Source organism: Littorina saxatilis, linkage group LG4 (genome assembly GCF_037325665.1).
Source record: "Littorina saxatilis isolate snail1 linkage group LG4, US_GU_Lsax_2.0, whole genome shotgun sequence".
In the NCBI taxonomy this organism is placed as follows: Eukaryota; Metazoa; Mollusca; class Gastropoda; order Littorinimorpha; family Littorinidae; genus Littorina; species Littorina saxatilis.
Genome location: NC_090248.1, coordinates 27,038,658 through 27,056,500, shown reverse-complemented (window position 1 = coordinate 27,056,500; position 17,843 = coordinate 27,038,658). Strand labels below are relative to the sequence as shown.

Sequence of the window (17,843 nt, the reverse complement as noted above, 5' to 3'; positions counted from 1 at the left end):
AGAAAGGGGGAATGTACGTTCTGGCTCACCGATTCCGACAGACCCTAAATATTAACGCAAAATAGGCTTCTGGACTAAACTTTTACTAAAATGAAACATGCGACAAAATCAGAAAAATACTGCATAAATCCATACAAAAAAAAAATACAGTAAAGTAAGGTTGTTTTGAACCAATGCCGGGTCTGTCGGAATCAGTAACCCAGAACGTACATTCCCCCTTTCTCTGATACAACATTCTTAAGCTCAATACGCTCTCTCATTTACAAACTTTACTTCATATGTTCTTTCACTGTTAGAATTATATCTGATACATGCAATGTGACTGTCTAAACGAATAGTTAACTCTTTACAAGTGATTCTATTTTTACTTTTTCTTCCCGTCCTATTTGAATCCCCTTTTTTAAAAACTGCTTTTTCAGATCTTCTATATCGATTGGCTTGTTATATTCAGCTCGTGTTTTTGTTTGAATACTTGCTTTCTTACTTTTGTAGTCATCAAAGTCTGTTTGTATCTGTTTGAATTCTTCGTCAGAAACTTTTGAATCTTCAAGTGCTTTACTGATAGACAGTTTTAGGCTAGACAATTTTGATGATGCAAGAGTGGAAATGGATTCGTGTTTTTCAAGCTTTTTCACAATTTTTTTCATTATAGCTGATGCTATAAATGATAAACCACCAACTGCTGCTGCGACACCACCTAGGATTAGAGAAACTGGAGTCCCTACTCCGGTAGCTAACAGAATTGTTCCCGTTACACCTGCAGCTGATGCAAGGATAGTAGAACCAGTGCTGGCATTAGAAAGGCTGTTGTAAGTTGTTGAGTACTTACGTCTAGCGCGAGAATATTTTTCTAATTCATCTTCTAGTTGTTTTTGTATATTACTAATGTGTGCCAGTCTGAATTGTTGACTTTCTGCTGCACTTTCATCAATATTAGGATAAAGCTTCACACTGCTAGTCATCTTTTTAATGCAAAATATAAAATATTTATCTTAATTCTCACTGGCCAGTGTTTCTGCTAAGCTTTGAAGCTGTTCATTGCTTAACACCTTATCTGTATAGTAGAAAGCAATCAAATCAAGATAAGTAAGATTAATACTTCTTATTTCTGTTAAATTATTTATATCTGCGTTAACAACAACATTTTGGTTTGACGTCTGTTTCTTTATTGTGTTAGAATCCTTTTGAACAGCAATAAATACTCTGACTTCTTCAACATTTAATGGTCTCCAGTTGAGATTTATTCCTCTCATTAGAACAGTGTTTGTGGTTTCTTCCCTTTTCCTGACAACTATATCAAATATCATAGTTGCATTCTGCCCTATTGGAAGCTTGGGTATAAAATCGACAATGGTGTCAGCGTCCTTTTCAACACTTTGTTTTCTGTGAATGAGATAGTTGTTCTTATGGAAAGGTTTAACTGCAACTTCTCCCCTGCTGTTAAACGCAGGAACAAGGCTAACAATTAGTGGTTTAGCATTGATTGACTTACGGAATGTGTCGTCTTTTCCAACAAGAGTGTATGGACTCACAAATTCAAACTTCATTTCCCAGTCAATCTTTTTTATAACAGGACTAAGTACCCATTTTTTATTCTGATGTTTCCACATGTAGTATATGTCATCGACAATTGGATCAGGTACATTAACATCACGGATTTGACCTAGTTTGAGGAATCTTGGTTTCTTTTCATCGTCGATTTCCTTTCTCTTGTAATGACCAGTGTCTGTAAACTCGAATGCATACACTGCACCAACTTCAGCATTGCTCTCAAAGTCGATAGCGTCTGCTAAATCTTTCAACTCTATAGTTGAACATGCAACAGGATAAGCTATTGTAGGTCCACTCGACATTTTAATACTCAATATTTTATGGAACTATTTCCAATGTAATGTTAAACAAACAATCAACTGGTTGTCCACTTTGATTTTTCAGATCAATGTGTAGGAATTCATGACACCCTTCCTCCAAGTCCTTGAACTGAAGTGTCTTAAATGTTGGCACGTGCATTTTACAAAAAGAGGCATCACTCGGTGGAAGAATCCTAAGCAGATCAGAACGCTGATCATTAAACAGATTATAGGATGTGTTAAGCTCTCTCATGTGAACAAACAGTACACTGTTAACATCCATGTCAATGGGACGTGTTCCCTTGTATAAATTTGTAATTCCAAGCATATCAAGGAGTTTGGTTGGAAACTCAAATGATCTGTTTACTTCTCTAGTTTTGGGCATAGTAAGAGTAGCAATGAGACTTGCATGATTTAAACTCGCTGTAATACCTACTGGAGCAAACAATTCTTTCTCTAAAGTGCAGAAGTCATAGTAACCATCTTCTACAGAATGTGTTTTACCATTAATTCTAACCCAGTTGTTATTCTTTTTTTTACTGATATTATACCAAGTAACCTTGTACATAATTTCATGCAGTGCAACTTTCATTCCTCCATTTTGATTGTTGATAGGGTTTGCAAGTTTAACTGGCACACCAGTCTTCACATTTGTTAGTGTGATAAACATTTTTTATTCAACAACAAAAATGATTCAGTATAAATTCAACAAAGACATTAAATACAAAACTGGACCATATTACAATCCAAAGACTATTTCTTTCCATGAGTTGGACTTTGCTGTAACAGAAACAGAATCCATTCGCGTTAAAGTGCCTGACCCATTCCATTCTTACCTAAATCCCCCAATCAAAAATGATAGTGTTCCAAAGATGTGGAACTCTCACCCAATTCAGTTCTATCAGAATCAGTTAAACTTTGCAATATTCTGTGCAACCACAGGATGTGGAGTGTCCTATGCAGACCACATGAATAATTCAAACTTACTGACAAAGTGTGTGTACACATTTCACGTTTACTATCAGTGCAGGAGAATCTTGTCTGAACTTCAGGCACCAATGCCGCATGAAAAGAGCTGGAACCCATTCAACAATAGGATAAACATGAAAGTGTATGAGCGTCTCTGCAATGAATTCAATATAGATTTTAAGACCGACTTTAGGCAAAAGCAAGACAAAAACCATGGCATGGGAACACTATATTTATGGGGTGTCCACAGGAGGTATAATTTTGATTACTGGCCAGGTCATACATCTTTTTCTTCAAATGTGCAGGTACAGTTAGGATCAATAGAACAACAGCACCACAATGCATGGACTACTTTTATATTAGACACCGGCAAAGGTTTCACTGGATCAGGTGTTGAAAGGATCAATGAATCTATCCGAACATATGCGTGGTGCTTGCTAGGCTCGCAGGCACAGACACGATCAAACATAATGAGAACAAGCACAGGGTTTGATGCACAGAAACAGTTGTTATCAAATTTAGAAGATGTCATAAACTCTGCAGTTGATCTGCCTTCCAGCATCAAAAGGTATCAAGACTCTCTCCGTTATGCAAGATCAAAAGTTGACTTTGCTGTTGGTAACGGCCTTTACATGTTACCTTCTGATCTCCAGCTGCAGATTGGAACAATAACAAATTATAACAATGAAATCATTATTGCTAGTGACACCCAGCCGCTTGGAAAGGGTGAAGAACTGAATTCAGAAATCAGAACGATGCTACAGCCATATCACAATGAACAGAAACAAAGCGTGACAAGTGAAGATCACGCTGCAGGTGAAGATCATTCTGTCACTAGTGATGATCAAGCTGTTAGTATTAGTGATGATCATGAATCGCAGAAGACTGCTCTAGTAATTGGTGGAGTGGGTGTAGGCTTACTTTTGCTTTATTCTCGTTAGCAGAACACCTGCAATTAAAACTATTAGAGTCCAGAGATGTTCAGCCATGAAACCAACAACTTTACCTGCAAAAGATAACAGCCAGCTAACAATTGAACCAATGATTCCTGGAAGTGCATCCAAAGCTTTTGCTGCTAGTTTCTTTAATAGTTCTGCAATGTGTTTGAGTTGTTTCTTTACCCATCCCGGATCAGATGGAGATGAAGGTGAAGGTGGAGGTGGAGGTGTGACAGTGCCACCTGTGAATGTTAACACTAATGTGCTTATTGCAAATCCTAACGCAGTTAGTATACTAGCTATTGTGATTCCCTGCTCTCTGAAAAGCGTTCTAATTCTTTCAGCAAGAGTTGTGTCTTCGTAAAGGATTCTTTGAATTGTATTTTTTATTCTGCTGACCTGTGTTCTCAGTTGTTCTCTATTGTTACTTAGAACTTCTAACCTTATGGCTTTCTCCTCCTGCAAATCTTTTAAACGCTTAGAAATTCTGTTTTTTACTTCTTGTTCTAGGTTCAAATCATCAGCATCAGCAAGTTTTTGTTTCTCTTTGTTTATATCTTCATCCAGCTGACCTAGTTTTGACAGATTATTTGCTATTTCACCTCTGATGGTTTGTAGTGATTGATTAAGGGCTTCTATTTCTCTCATAGGTAATAGTTCATGTGGAGTCTTCAGTGAAGTTTCCTCAGAAAAAGAAGTCTCTATCTCTTGTATAAGTTGATCAGCCTCTTCTGCAAGTTTATTAAGATCTTGCAATGGAACAGATTCTATTTGAGTAGCAGTTGGTAGTCCTAGTTCTGCTTGTTGAAGTAAGGAAACAACATGGGAAGATGATGACCGTGTGCTAGGCACAATATCTAATTGCCTAAGTCGATTAGCAGTAAGTTTTTGTTTTAGTGAAACTTTTGATAGAAACTTAGCAGGATTAGATTTATATGTAAGTTGGACTTTTTCTCCTTTATCGCTAGTTGTATATAAATGATTTGCTTCCATTTTGAACTGGTTTGGATCTAAAACATCAGGTTCTTCTCCTAAACTTTTGTAGAAATCTCTAACTTTACCTTCCAGAAGTTCATGTCGTGCCACCTCATAATGCAGTGAATGATGGTAGGGAACCAAAGGGATTGCTTCGCTCATGTCGTCCGCTGGCTCAAATAAATCTTCAAATCCACCTTCTGCCATTTGTAACTTATTTTTTATTTTGAAAATAAAAAAAGATGGCACAATCGTTCGGTTCTGTTCTTGATCCTTACAGAAGGCTGAAAGAGCCTCTCGGGGTAAAAGGAATAAGGCAAACAGTTATAGTTACAAATAATCCTTCTACTATTGATCAGAATGAAATACTTACTGTTAGGTTTCCTAATCTAGGTAAGAACGATGTTATTGTACCAGGCACTGTAAGACTATCATTCAAATTAGAATTAGAATCTGGCTCAGATGCAAATAGGACTTTGGCTTATAATGTAGGAAGAGCAATTGTGAGGAAGATTACTGTCAAACTGGAAGGGCGGGAAGTGATGTCATTGAATAATGCAGATGTATTTTTAGTTTATGCAGATAATTGGTTGACTGACAATGAAAAGAAAAACAGAGTGTTTCAAGGGATTCAGTCAGACAATGGGATAAAAGTTAGAATAGGAGCAGGAGATAAAGCTGACAACAAAAAAGATAACGCTGTCAATGTTGCTTTTGGAAACAAATTTTGTATTCCACTTGACTTTGAACTCATAAATTCACATCCTCCCTTCTATCAAGGAGCATTGCGTGACAGGCTGTCATACGACCTGACTTTCAATAGTTATGATCGTGTTATGCTTTCACAAGACCCGGAAGCAAAGTATAAGGTGTCTGGAATTTCTTTAGAGTTTGATGTTGTAAACCATCCTGAACTGGCTAGACTTATAGAAAATCAGTACAGTTCTAAGCTGCCTATCTATTATGAAAGAGTGTTGAATCACAGTACACTTTCAAAAAGCCAGGCTGATCCAATCTGGAACATTAACTTGAATACACCAGCTAGGTCAATGAAGGGAATACTTATGTTGTTTGAGGAACCAAAAGATTCATATGAAAGGCAAATAGAAAAGTTTTACAATCCACTAATCAATAGAGTATATTGCACAATTGAAGGGCAGCCAAACCAAATATTTGCATCTGGCATGCTGCCATACCAACACTATGATGAAGCAAGAAAGTACTTTACTGGAGGAAGATTGAAAGACCCAACATCTGATCTTGTGGCTAAAGATCTACATTTACACGGTGTTGGCGTAGAAGATTTCTTGACAAATAAATATGCGTTATGGCTGGATCTCAGAACAACTGACGACAACAAACTGCATGGAAGTGGAAGGCGAATTGAAAACGGATCAGAAGGAATCACAATACAAATTGAAAAGGAAGTAGGGAGTAGTAGTAAATCAGTTAAGATCTACGTGTTTGTTGTGTCAGATGCGCAGTTAAACATCTCTGAAAGCAGATTACAGGATATTGTTTATTGAACGTGTTAAAATGAAGTATCTAGATTTTCTTCCAAAAGATCCACACTGTTCTTTGATTTGTGGGGCAACAGGTTGCGGCAAAACAAGATATGTTTTGGATTTATTACAGACTGTTTACATAAATCACTTTGAACACATAGTCATATTCTGTCCAACCATAAAGCATAACAGAACATACAAGGAGAGAAAATTCATATGGTCTGATCAAAATATATTTATTGTAAATCCTTCTGATCGTCTAAATGTTTGCTTGGAGCATTATTTCGATCTTTTTCAGAACACGCCAACACTGTTTATTATTGATGACTGTGCAGCAGAACGTGACATTGTTAGAAAGAAAAGTGCACTAGCAAAGCTTGCATTCAGTGGACGACATGCATTAATATCAGTTTGGATATTAACACAAAAATACAATGCAGTTCTGAAAGACTTTAGAGAGCAACTCAAAACAATAACATTGTTCTATTCAAAGGACCGTGACAGTTTTGAAGAGTGTCTTCGAGAAAATGATGTCATTGAAAACAAACAGGAGAGAGAAAGAATAAAGAATAATCTGAAATCTTCTAAGCACTCGAAACTGGTTTTAAAAACTGATCAACCAGTTCAGTATGTATGTTTGTAGAAATCCTTGCTAAGTTCTTGTCAAGTTCTTACTCAAGTTCTTGTCAAGTTCTCACTCAAGTTCTTGTCAAGTTCTTGTCAAGTTTTTACTAAGTTCTTACCAAGTTCTTACACAAGTTCTTACACAAGTTCTTACACAAGTTCTTGTCAAGTTCTTACTAAGATCTTACTAAGTTCTTACCCAAGTTCCTACCCAAGTTCCTACCTAAGTTCTTACTCAAGTTCCTACCTAAGTTCTTGTTAAGTTCCTACCTAAGTTCTTGTTAAGTTTAATTACTAGATTTTAATTTTATTCTGCATCAAAATAAAATGAACTGTGATGAATTGCTGATGCAGACTGCTACAGATATTGAAATCTGTGACAGTAGGACTATACCTGATAAAAAAGAAAGATTGTATTCACTTGCTGTTTGTGGAAAAACAAAACACTACCTTGGGCAGCAGTTAACTGTGGAAGAAGTACAACATCTTTCCTCAGAAGATATAGAAAAGTATCATGGACGGTATGAATCAGTGCTTGGTTCTAAGATGGTTAGAAGTATTGGACAGACTGTTATAGGTTTGTACACAAAGATTTTTGGACATTTTACACCTCTCGACTCGGAGGAAGACTTAACACATGATCTAACTCATGACCCTGTTGTTTCCAAGTCCCTCGAATCTCTTGCCTGTGGCCTGTATTATCGATTTGGTGCTTTATTAGTACCATTTGTTGCTGGATTAATTACTTTCAAACACATTAATTTTCAGAATAAAAAAGATGACGGATCAGTTGAAGCAGACAGTGGAGCAGACGAAAATACCAGAAGTGAACACAGTGACAAAGAAACCTGGTAGAGTAGAAGCAGGAAAAAAACTAGCCGAATGGAACAGACAAAAAAAGTTAAATCAAAAGGCAAAGCAGAACATTATGTCTGAAGTTGAGCAGACACCAAACATTCCTGAAGTGACTAAGGTCACACAAACTGATCAAGAATTAAAATCTTCATTTCTATCATACAGAAAAGTAGCTGTAGCAGCTGTTGTTGGAGGAGGTGGATACTTGCTTTACAAACTTTGGCAAGGCAAATATAAAGTGTCAGAAACACCAAAATCAGAAACACCAAAATCAGAAACACCAAAACCAACAAACAAAGCAGTACAAACAATAACAAAGCCCACAGTAGTACCTGCAGTGGATTCATTTCATATGGAATAATTTTAATATTTTAATTTTGATAACATAAAAATGAGTTCTGAAAAGACAATAGTTAATCTAGTTTATCACGCTGCAGTGATTGGAGGCTTGAGTGTAGGTTACACAATGCTGGGTAAAAGTCTCCTCAGAATGAAACCAGCCGACTTGGGAAAGTTAGACTTCGAAGACGGTGCTAAACTAATTGGTGTTGTGACAGCTTCCTTTGCAACAAAAGACTTCCTGGTGAAGCAAGGAATTATTCCAGAAAATATAAACATGTAAGACAATAAAATGGCTAGCTTGGTTATGATGGTGGGAGGTGCGATTGTAAATGCGCTTGCATTTTCTGGCAGCAACTATTTGTTTTCTAAACTGCAAAATGGTGAAGAGAGGGAAAGGCACAACAAAGCCATGGAACAACTGGCGAAAGCACAGGATGAATACGAGAAGAAACGAATTGCGCAGTTAGACTTTATGAATGATAAACTCAGGCAGCAAGGACATGCAAACAAAACCTTTGCCAATGTTGATGCAGCCATTCAAGAATACTATCTTGTAACTGGAAAGAAAATGAAGACAAGTGCTCCTCCAAAACTGGGTGACTTTTATCAGCCTTCAGAAGAGCAGAAGGTGGGCGAGATTGTTTTCATTGTTATTGGTATGGCTGTTGTTTACTTTATTGCGCGTGCTGTCAAATCTTAATATTCTGTCATTTAAAAAACCATGAGTGATGCTTTGTTATCTAAAATATATTATTCCCCAAAAGGATACTGGAAAGGAAGAACTGCTATTGACAAGCTCAGTGACGCAGCAGGTGTTTCTCAAGATACAGCAAAGAAATGGTTGTCAAAGCAGGCAGTTTGGCAGATCTATTTACCTGCACCAAGAAAAATTACACGACCACACTTTGTTAACATTAAACCGAATGACACTCATCAAATAGACCTGCTGTATTTACCGCATGACACAGTCAGAAGGAAGAAATATAAGTATGCACTGACTGTAGTTGATGTTGCAACAAGATACAAAGATGCTGAACCGTTGACAGAGAAAAGTGCTATAGCTACAGCTGTTGCCCTGCAAGAAATTTACAGACGTGGACCACTAAAGTATCCCAGAATGATTCAGTGCGATGATGGTAAGGAGTTTAAAGGAGCTGTCAACCAGCTTCTGTTAAAACATCATGTTACAGTGAAGAGAGGTATTCCAGGAAACCACAGGTCACAGGCTATTGTTGAGAGCTTTAACAAACAGTTGGCAGAAAAACTGTTTTCATATCAGTACCATCAGGAATTTTTGGACACAGAAAGTAAATTGCGTAACACTGAATGGGTCAAAAGATTACCATCAGTACTTAGAGCAATGAATCTGGAGGTATTTAAAGCTACAGGGTTAAGACCAGTTGATGCAATCAAACAGAAAACAATACCTGTTGCTCCAAAGTCAACAACACCAGTGGCATTACTACCTTTCAATCAGAAAGTCAGATATTTATATGCACCCGGTGAAGCTGAGGGTGACAGCAGGAAGCGTGCAACGGATCCAATCTGGAGTATTGACATTCATGAAATCAAGAGAGTAGTAGAGACAAATCCACCTATATATTACTTGAGAGAACCAGCACCGCAAAGAGCCTTTGTAAAAGAGGAATTACAATTAGTTCCACGTGGTACAAATGTTAAATGATTTTTTATTTCAGATTTTATAGTGTTAACAAAAATGGAAGCTCTGAGAACGAATTCTAAGCAACTTCATTTTTTTAATTTATATTTTTATTTTGAGTTATAAAATCAAACTCACAGCGATGGAAGACTCTGTATTAGAATCTTTATCGACAGTATTTGACACCGTTGAATTACAAGTAACGGATCCTCAAAATGTGCAGTCCAGTGTGCAAGACGCCATTGAACAAATTCCAAACAATTTGTTGATTGAACCTCCAGTAAAAGTGCAGATAGTCAGTTTAATAAAATACAAAACAGTCAGTGATGAGGTGCTAGAAGTTCATGTTTCAACCAGACAACTAGCACTTAATTCTATGGCAGAATTGAATGGAAACTGGGCAGATGAAATGATGAAACGGTTTGAGCAAGCTGCAGAGGATGCAAAGATGAAAGGATCCGGATGGTCAGAAGGTGAAATTCTAAAAATAGAATTGAAGCTAAGTAAATTTGCCCCCATCAGAGGTAGAAGTTACATACCTTTACCTCCTGCTCTTGTCAAAAAACGTGCTGTGCTGAACATAAAGAATGATGATGACAAATGTTTTATGTGGTGTGTTCTGGCAAGACTGTACAGTGTAAAGAAAAATGCAGAAAGAGTGTCTAACTATCATGCATACAGAAATAAACTAAACTTTACTGGTATTGAATTTCCTGTCAGCATTACAAGCATTGACAAATTTGAACAGCAAAACAAACCCATCACCGTAAATGTTTACACGTGGGATGAGGAAGATGAACTGAAACCAGTCAGAATATCAAAGAACTCACCAACGATTGGTGATTGTGATACTAACCATGTTGACATGTTACTAATGACTGATGGTGTAAAATATCATTACACTTTGATTCGTACAATGAGTAGACTGATGGCGAGCACAAGCAATCACAATAGTAAACAAGACTTTTGTAGGCGATGTCTCTTGCGTATTCCATCAATTCATGCAGCACTTATACACAAGCAACATTGTAAGAGCGTTGATGATGCGGTTGTGAAGTTAACAACACCACCGCCAGACAGCAAAGTGTATTTTAAGAATGTATGCAAACTACAGAAAAGTCCTTATGTTGTTTATGCTGACTTTGAATCTATCATTGTGCCATATGAAGGACCTTTACCAAAAGACCTACCTAAAACAGTAACTCTAAGTAATCATCAAGTCTGTTCATATGCATTTATTGTTGTTAGTTCAGATGGTAAACATTCTAAACCGCAATTGTACAGAGGACCTAATGCAGCAAAGAACTTCTTACAGCAAATGAACCAAGTGCGAAATGACTGCTCCAAACAACTGAATCTTTCAGACATTGTTATGAAACCGGAAGACCAAGAACAGTTTAACTCTACCACACAGTGTTGGATATGCGAACAAAGTCTAACACCAAACACAGACAATCCAATAGTAAGAGATCATGATCATGTAAGTGGGCAGTTCCGAGGAGCAGCACACAGCAAATGTAATCTACAATTAAAGTTTGATCCTAAGACTTGGAAGCTTCCAATCTTCTTCCATAACTTGCGCGGTTATGATTCACATCTGATCATGCAGGCAGTAACTGATGAATACAAAGCAAGATGCATTGCGCAGTCTTCAGAAAAGTACATGGCCTTTACTCTGAATAGTTTACACTTCTACGATTCTGCTCAACATCTGATGGGAACACTTGAGTCTTTATCTTCATCACTAACTGCTTTCCCAATCACATGTAAGTACTTTGACAGTGACTTAGTTAGAAAGGGAGTCTATCCATATGAATACATGGATTCGTGGGAGAGGTTTGATGAAGATGAGTTACCACCAAAGGATGCTTACTTCTCACGGCTGAAGGGTAAAGGTATAAGTGACGAAGACTATGAACACGCTAAGACTGCATGGAATAAATTAGGATGTAATACAATGGGTGATTATCATGATCAATATTTGTTGGCTGATGTTTGTTTACTTGCAGATATATTTGAGAATTACAGAAGAACATGTATGAAGCACTACAATCTAGATCCTTCACATTACATATCTGCACCAGGCATGAGCTGGGATGCATTTCTTAGATTTACAGGAGTAAAGATTGACTTGCTATCAGATCTACCTACACTTCAGATGATTGAAAATGGACTACGTGGAGGAATCAGTATGGCTTCACACAATTACTGCAAAGCCAACAACAAATACTTGGACGACTTTGATCCTATGAAACCTTCTAATTACATCATGTATCTAGATGCAAACAATTTGTATGGTTGGGCAATGTGTCAGACGCTTCCACTTCGGAACTTTAAGATCTATTCAGGACCATTTTCACAATGTGTTGTGCTGACAATATTAAAAGCAGGCCCAGACAGTCGAAAGGGATGGATACTAGAAGTTGACTTAGACTATCCACTATCACTTCATGATCTACATAATGATTATCCTTTAGCGGCTGAGAGGTTAAAAGTAAACCCAAGAGAACCTCCAAAGCTGGTGCCCAATCTGTTTCACAAAAAGAAGTATGTGTGTCACTACAGACTGTTACAGTTTTACATTAGACATGGATTAATTTTGAAGGCTGTTCATCGTATAATTTTATTTGATCAAGAACAGTTTATGAAACCTTACATCATGAAAAACACAGAACTGAGAACCAAAGCCGCTGATGCATCAGAGAAAGACTTTTTTAAACTGATGAACAACAGTTGCTTTGGTAAGACAATGGAAAACCCACACAAGAGAAAGGATGTTAGACTTGTTACAAGAGAAAATGAGGCCATCAAGCTGACATCCAAACCACAGTATCAAGACTTTAAATACTTTCATGAACAGCTGTATGGTATCTTAATGAAAAAACTTGTAGTCAAGCTTGACAAACCAGTATTCATAGGCTTTACTGTGCTAGAGTTGTCAAAACTGTTGATGCTTGAGTTTTTGTATGATTATTTGAAACCAAGATATCCCAAATCGAGAGTACTTTACACAGACACAGATTCATTCTTACTTGACATTCCAGCGGATGATATTTACAAAGATCTAGAAGCTGAAAGTCCTGCAGTAAAAGGAAAAGATTCTTTTTATGACACTTGCGACTACCCTAAAGAATCACCATTGCACTCAAATGTTAACAAGAAGGTTATTGGAAAGATGAAAGATGAAATGAATGGGAAGATAATTAAGGAGTATGTTGGATTGCGTGCAAAGATGTACAGTGTTGCAAGTGAGAAAGGGGTGGTTAAAAAAGCAAAGGGTGTAAGCAAACAGGTTGTAAAGTCGAGCATATCGCATGATAACTACAAGGAAGCACTGTTTCAGAAGCGAGTGTTTCACCATGACAACCCTAAGATCAGTTCCGCGCTTCATCAGATCAACACAACTATTGTAAACAAGAAATCTTTAGATGCTAATGACACAAAGCGCGTTTATTCATCACCAGAATATTCTTATGCAATTGGACACTGGAGAACAAACGCAAATAGTCTGAGTGTGTAATAAGAATTTTTGTCAATCGGGAAAACCCGCTATGACAGCTTTGTTTTGACTGCAGCGGGGGAGAGGAAGTTGCTTGCGTTTGGGAAGTGTTTGTGAAAGGGGAGTTAGTAGGCTTTGTTGAGTTTCAAAGCAGCCACCAAGTACACTTATCAAAAGCTTGAATAAAATAAACAAGTCAATTGAATAAGTTAACACTCGGCGGCCGCCCGAAGGCAGCCTTTGAAGCGAAGTGAAGCGTAGTGAAGCGTAGTGAAGCGAAGCGTTGAAACAGAGTGAAGCAAAAACAATAACACAGCTGAAGCAGGGTGTTGAAGCAGGATGATTAAGAAGACAGCCAAAGCAGGGCAGGCGCAGCAAACCGTACATGCATGATCGTTACTATATTTAGAATCACGTCATTACTATTTTTGAAACCGTACATGCATGATCGTTACTATATTTAGAATCACGTCATTACTATTTTTGAAACCGTACATGCATGATCGTTACTATATTTAAACACTTGTCTAACAGTGCAGGTGCAGTGTGATACTTCTGTTGTTGCGCACAAACAAGCACTGTAAGTCTAAGACTGGGACTGTTGGAGCTCTGATGTGACAGGAATATGCGGCGTTTCTGACCAGTACTCTCTGTACTCTTCGATCTGGAGCATCTCTTCGATTTGTTTAAGTTTGCCCATGATAAAACTGATTGGCAAACCAACAGTGGTAAATCGCGGAAATGCATAAAGCGATCTAGCAACGGCGCGTAGTCTACGCGCATGAACATCGGAATAGCCAGTTTTTGCTTTCAACCAGTCAGCCCACGTTTCTTTCATTCTCCCTTCTTTTCTTTGCTTCTCCTGCCATTGTTTGCACATAATCAAAAACTGTCCAAACTGAATGTAAATTAAGATTTGTTGTGCGTCCTGTCTTTTGAGATTTCTCATCCCTTTTTGCAGTCTTTCCACAATATCTTTTTCATTTTCTGCTTGAGCAAAATAAGCATTTGTGAAAGCTTCTGTGGATATAGCATGGCTAACATCTGCTTGGTTTGAAACGAGATAGTGATGTAAATCACTTGGCGTTGTTGGTTCTACTCTCTTTTTCTTTCCGTCTTTTTCTTTGAACAAATCTTCTATCTTCCTTTTTGGTTTTTTGGGTAGTCTCATTAATCCTTCTGTTTTAGCCTTAACTGCTATTAAGGCCATCTGCTCAAAATATTTTCTATTCTCTTCTAGTACATGCTGTTCTTCTTCTGTCCAAAATTCTGATGGTGTTGGCGCTGGTAGTGGGACATTACAAGCTTGTTCCATGTCAGGTAGAATTAAAGTTGTTGGCCGCCTAGAATAATCTAACAATTCTTGATGTCCTGAGCTAACCCTATAGATTCTTGAGACAGGCAAAACACTTTTCTCACAGAAAACACGTCTTCACACCACCACAGCACCAGGAAAAATGACAAACACACGCTGGCTCTTTGGAGAGCGTCTAAAAATAAAGTGGCTTAACCAGGTTGCAGGCCTGGCAAACACACGCTGGCTGTTTGGAGAGCGTCTAAAAATAAAGTGGCTTAACCAGGTTCTGGGTTACTGATTCCGACAGACCCGGCATTGGTTCAAAACAACCTTACTTTACTGTATTTTTTTTGTATGGATTTATGCAGTATTTTTCTGATTTTGTCGCATGTTTCATTTTAGTAAAAGTTTAGTCCAGAAGCCTATTTTGCGTTAATATTTAGGGTCTGTCGGAATCGGTGAGCCAGAACGTACATTCCCCCTTTCTCTCCACGATATATTATGTGTCTATGGTAAACAGGAAACTTTTTATGAGTGTAACATTAATTTTGTAAGTGATGCTTATGTCAAAATGATAAGTAAAGTCAGCACACACTCACGCACACAGAAACATGTACGGCCCCCCCCCCCCCCCCCCCACACGCACGTACGCGCTCAAACTCGCGCACACACACGAACGCACACACACACACACGCGCTAAAACTCGCACACACACACACACACACACACACACACACACACACACACACACACACACACACACACACACACACACACACACACACACACACACACACACAACAATCTCACTCTACACAGAGTGCAGTCTCGCTGTTCTTTTTGTGTTGTTTGCTTCTTCTTTTCTTTTTTGTGCATAAGTCTAAGTGAAAGGATTATTCCCTGTGAACACCTGAACAGATCTGTCGAGATGAACGTGATCGTGTATGCAGGAAGGACAGTACCTTTAAATGCCAGATTCAAGAGAAAGTTTCGTTCCGAAGAAGAAATAAAATACTTACTACTTCTACATCCTTTTATTACCAACCCAACATCGAACTTTTCCCTCAGAAGGCGAGCTCCGCTGAGGGAAAAAGGACATGACTTTCCGATTTTCCACGAATGATACATTGTATTTTTCGGTCAACAGGCGTAATTAGAGTCCTGTGGCGCTTCCTCTTTTTCTTCCCGCAAGTGTTCATGAAGAAATTTGTCATAGAGAAAAAAAAAGTTGAATTGATCTGGTTTCCCTCGCAGAATTATCAAACGCACAGGAAGAAGCCTATGGATTGCTTCCCTTTTCGTGTTCTGAACAGAATCATTTGCCAAATAGGCCATTTTGGGGGGTCTTTCTTTTCATTTTGGGAAATCCTATTTCGAATCTCTCCTTTCTTGTCATTGTCCCGTCAGCCAATGTGTCATTATATTTAGTCAAGTTTTGACTAAATATTTTAACATCGAGGGGGAATCGAAACGAGGGTCGTGGTGTATGTGCGTGCGTGTGTGCGTGTGTGCGTGCGTGTGTGTGTGTGTGTAGAGCGATTCAGACTAAACTACTGGACCGATCTTTATGAAATTTGACATGAGAGTTCCTGGGTATGAAATCCCCGAACGTTTTTTTCAGTTTTTTGATAAATGTCTTTTATGACGTCATATCCGGCTTTTCGTGAAAGTTGAGGCGGCACTGTCACGCCCTCATTTTTCAACCAAATTGGTTGAAATTTTGGTCAAGTACTCTTCGACGAAGCCCGGGGTTTGGTATTGCATTTCAGCTTGGTGGCTTAAAAATTAATTAATGACTTTGGTCATTAAAAATCGGAAAATTGTAAAAAAAAATAAAAATGTATAAAATGATCCAAATTTACGTTTATCTTATTTTCCATCATTTGCTGATTCCAAAAACATATAAATATGTTATATTCGGATTAAAACCAAGCTCTGAAAATTAAATATATAAAAATTATTATCAAAATTTTTTTTTCGAAATCAATTTAAAAACACTTTCATCTTATTCCTTGTCGGTTCCTGATTCCAAAAATATATAGATATGATATGTTTGGATTAAAAACACGCTCAGAAAGTTAAAACAAACAGAGGTACAGAAAAGCGTGCTATCCTTATTAGCGCAACTACTACCCCGCTCTTCTTGTCAATTCCACGTGCACTGTCTTTGCCACGGGCGGTGGAGTGACGATGCTACGAGTATACGGTCTTGCTGCGTTGCGTTGCGTTCAGTTTCATTCTGTGAGTTCGACAGCTACTTGACTAAATATTGTATTTTCGCCTTACGCGACTTGTTTTCTTTTTGTATTCCGTTCGACCTCTGGTTGGACTTCAGCAGAAAGAAGGAAGGTAAAGGAGGAAAAACAATGCTAAAGGAAAATTAAAGTTGCCAAGAAAAAAAGAATATGACTTTTTGCTGGACAAGGTTCCGGTTGGCAGATAAATTAAGAGACATGTCCTCGTCAATCCTGCTTGTTAAGATTGCGAAATCGATAGGCAGAAGATGCCTTACTTCTCGCCGTTAAAGCGATATTCTCTGCCTGTAAGTCAAACAAAAGTAATAAATCCTGTGGTCGCGATGACCTTCAGTGATTTGTGTCGGCTGACATAAAAGAAGATGTATTTAGCGCAGCGACATGGTAAAATGCGCATGGCACCCGAACATGCAATCTTAGGCCCGGAGCTCACATTTATATGTAACTTCAGCAGGACCGACGACGCACTGCAGATTATCCCAGCCCGCTACACGTTGCATGAAAGGAAAATAGGCCAAGTACTCGTCATAATCCCTATCGCGGCATAAATAAAAGGCAGTGCGTCGTCTGTGCCGCTGAAACTGAGCAGGTATATTCTGTCCATTATCGCAACATTTTGCGTTACGCGCAAAACTGCTTTTTGTTTCGAAACAAGAAGAGCAAACGCTCGATCGAGTCACTTTCGCAGTTCTGAATATTATATGAGGCATCAGATGGACAGGAAGAAATTGCTATTCACAACACAATGAGTCACGTTCACATAAAATTTGAGCCCGGTCACTTTTATAGTTTCCGAGAAAAGCCCAACGTTAAGTTGTGTGTTGCCGAACAGAAAAGGCTAGTTATCTCCCTTGTTTTTCTGATAACGTTCGTAAAAGGCTACAGATGTAAATACTTTGATGTAAAGAATAATCCTACAAAGTTTCAATCACATCCGATGAACTTTGTCAAAGATATAAAATGTCTAATTTTTCATTTGACGCTGACCTGTGACCTTGAAAAAGGTCAAAGGTCAACGAAACCATCGTTAAAGTGTAGAGGTCATTGGAGGTCACGACTAAACAAAATATGAG

General features: G+C 38.1%; 1 protein-coding gene across 2 annotated transcripts in view; it reads right to left on the bottom strand.

The window, feature by feature from the left end:
- Window positions 1–17,843, bottom strand: part of LOC138964359 (synaptophysin-like) — a 164,919-nt gene that overhangs the window by 49,738 nt on the left and 97,338 nt on the right. The window lies entirely within an intron of this gene.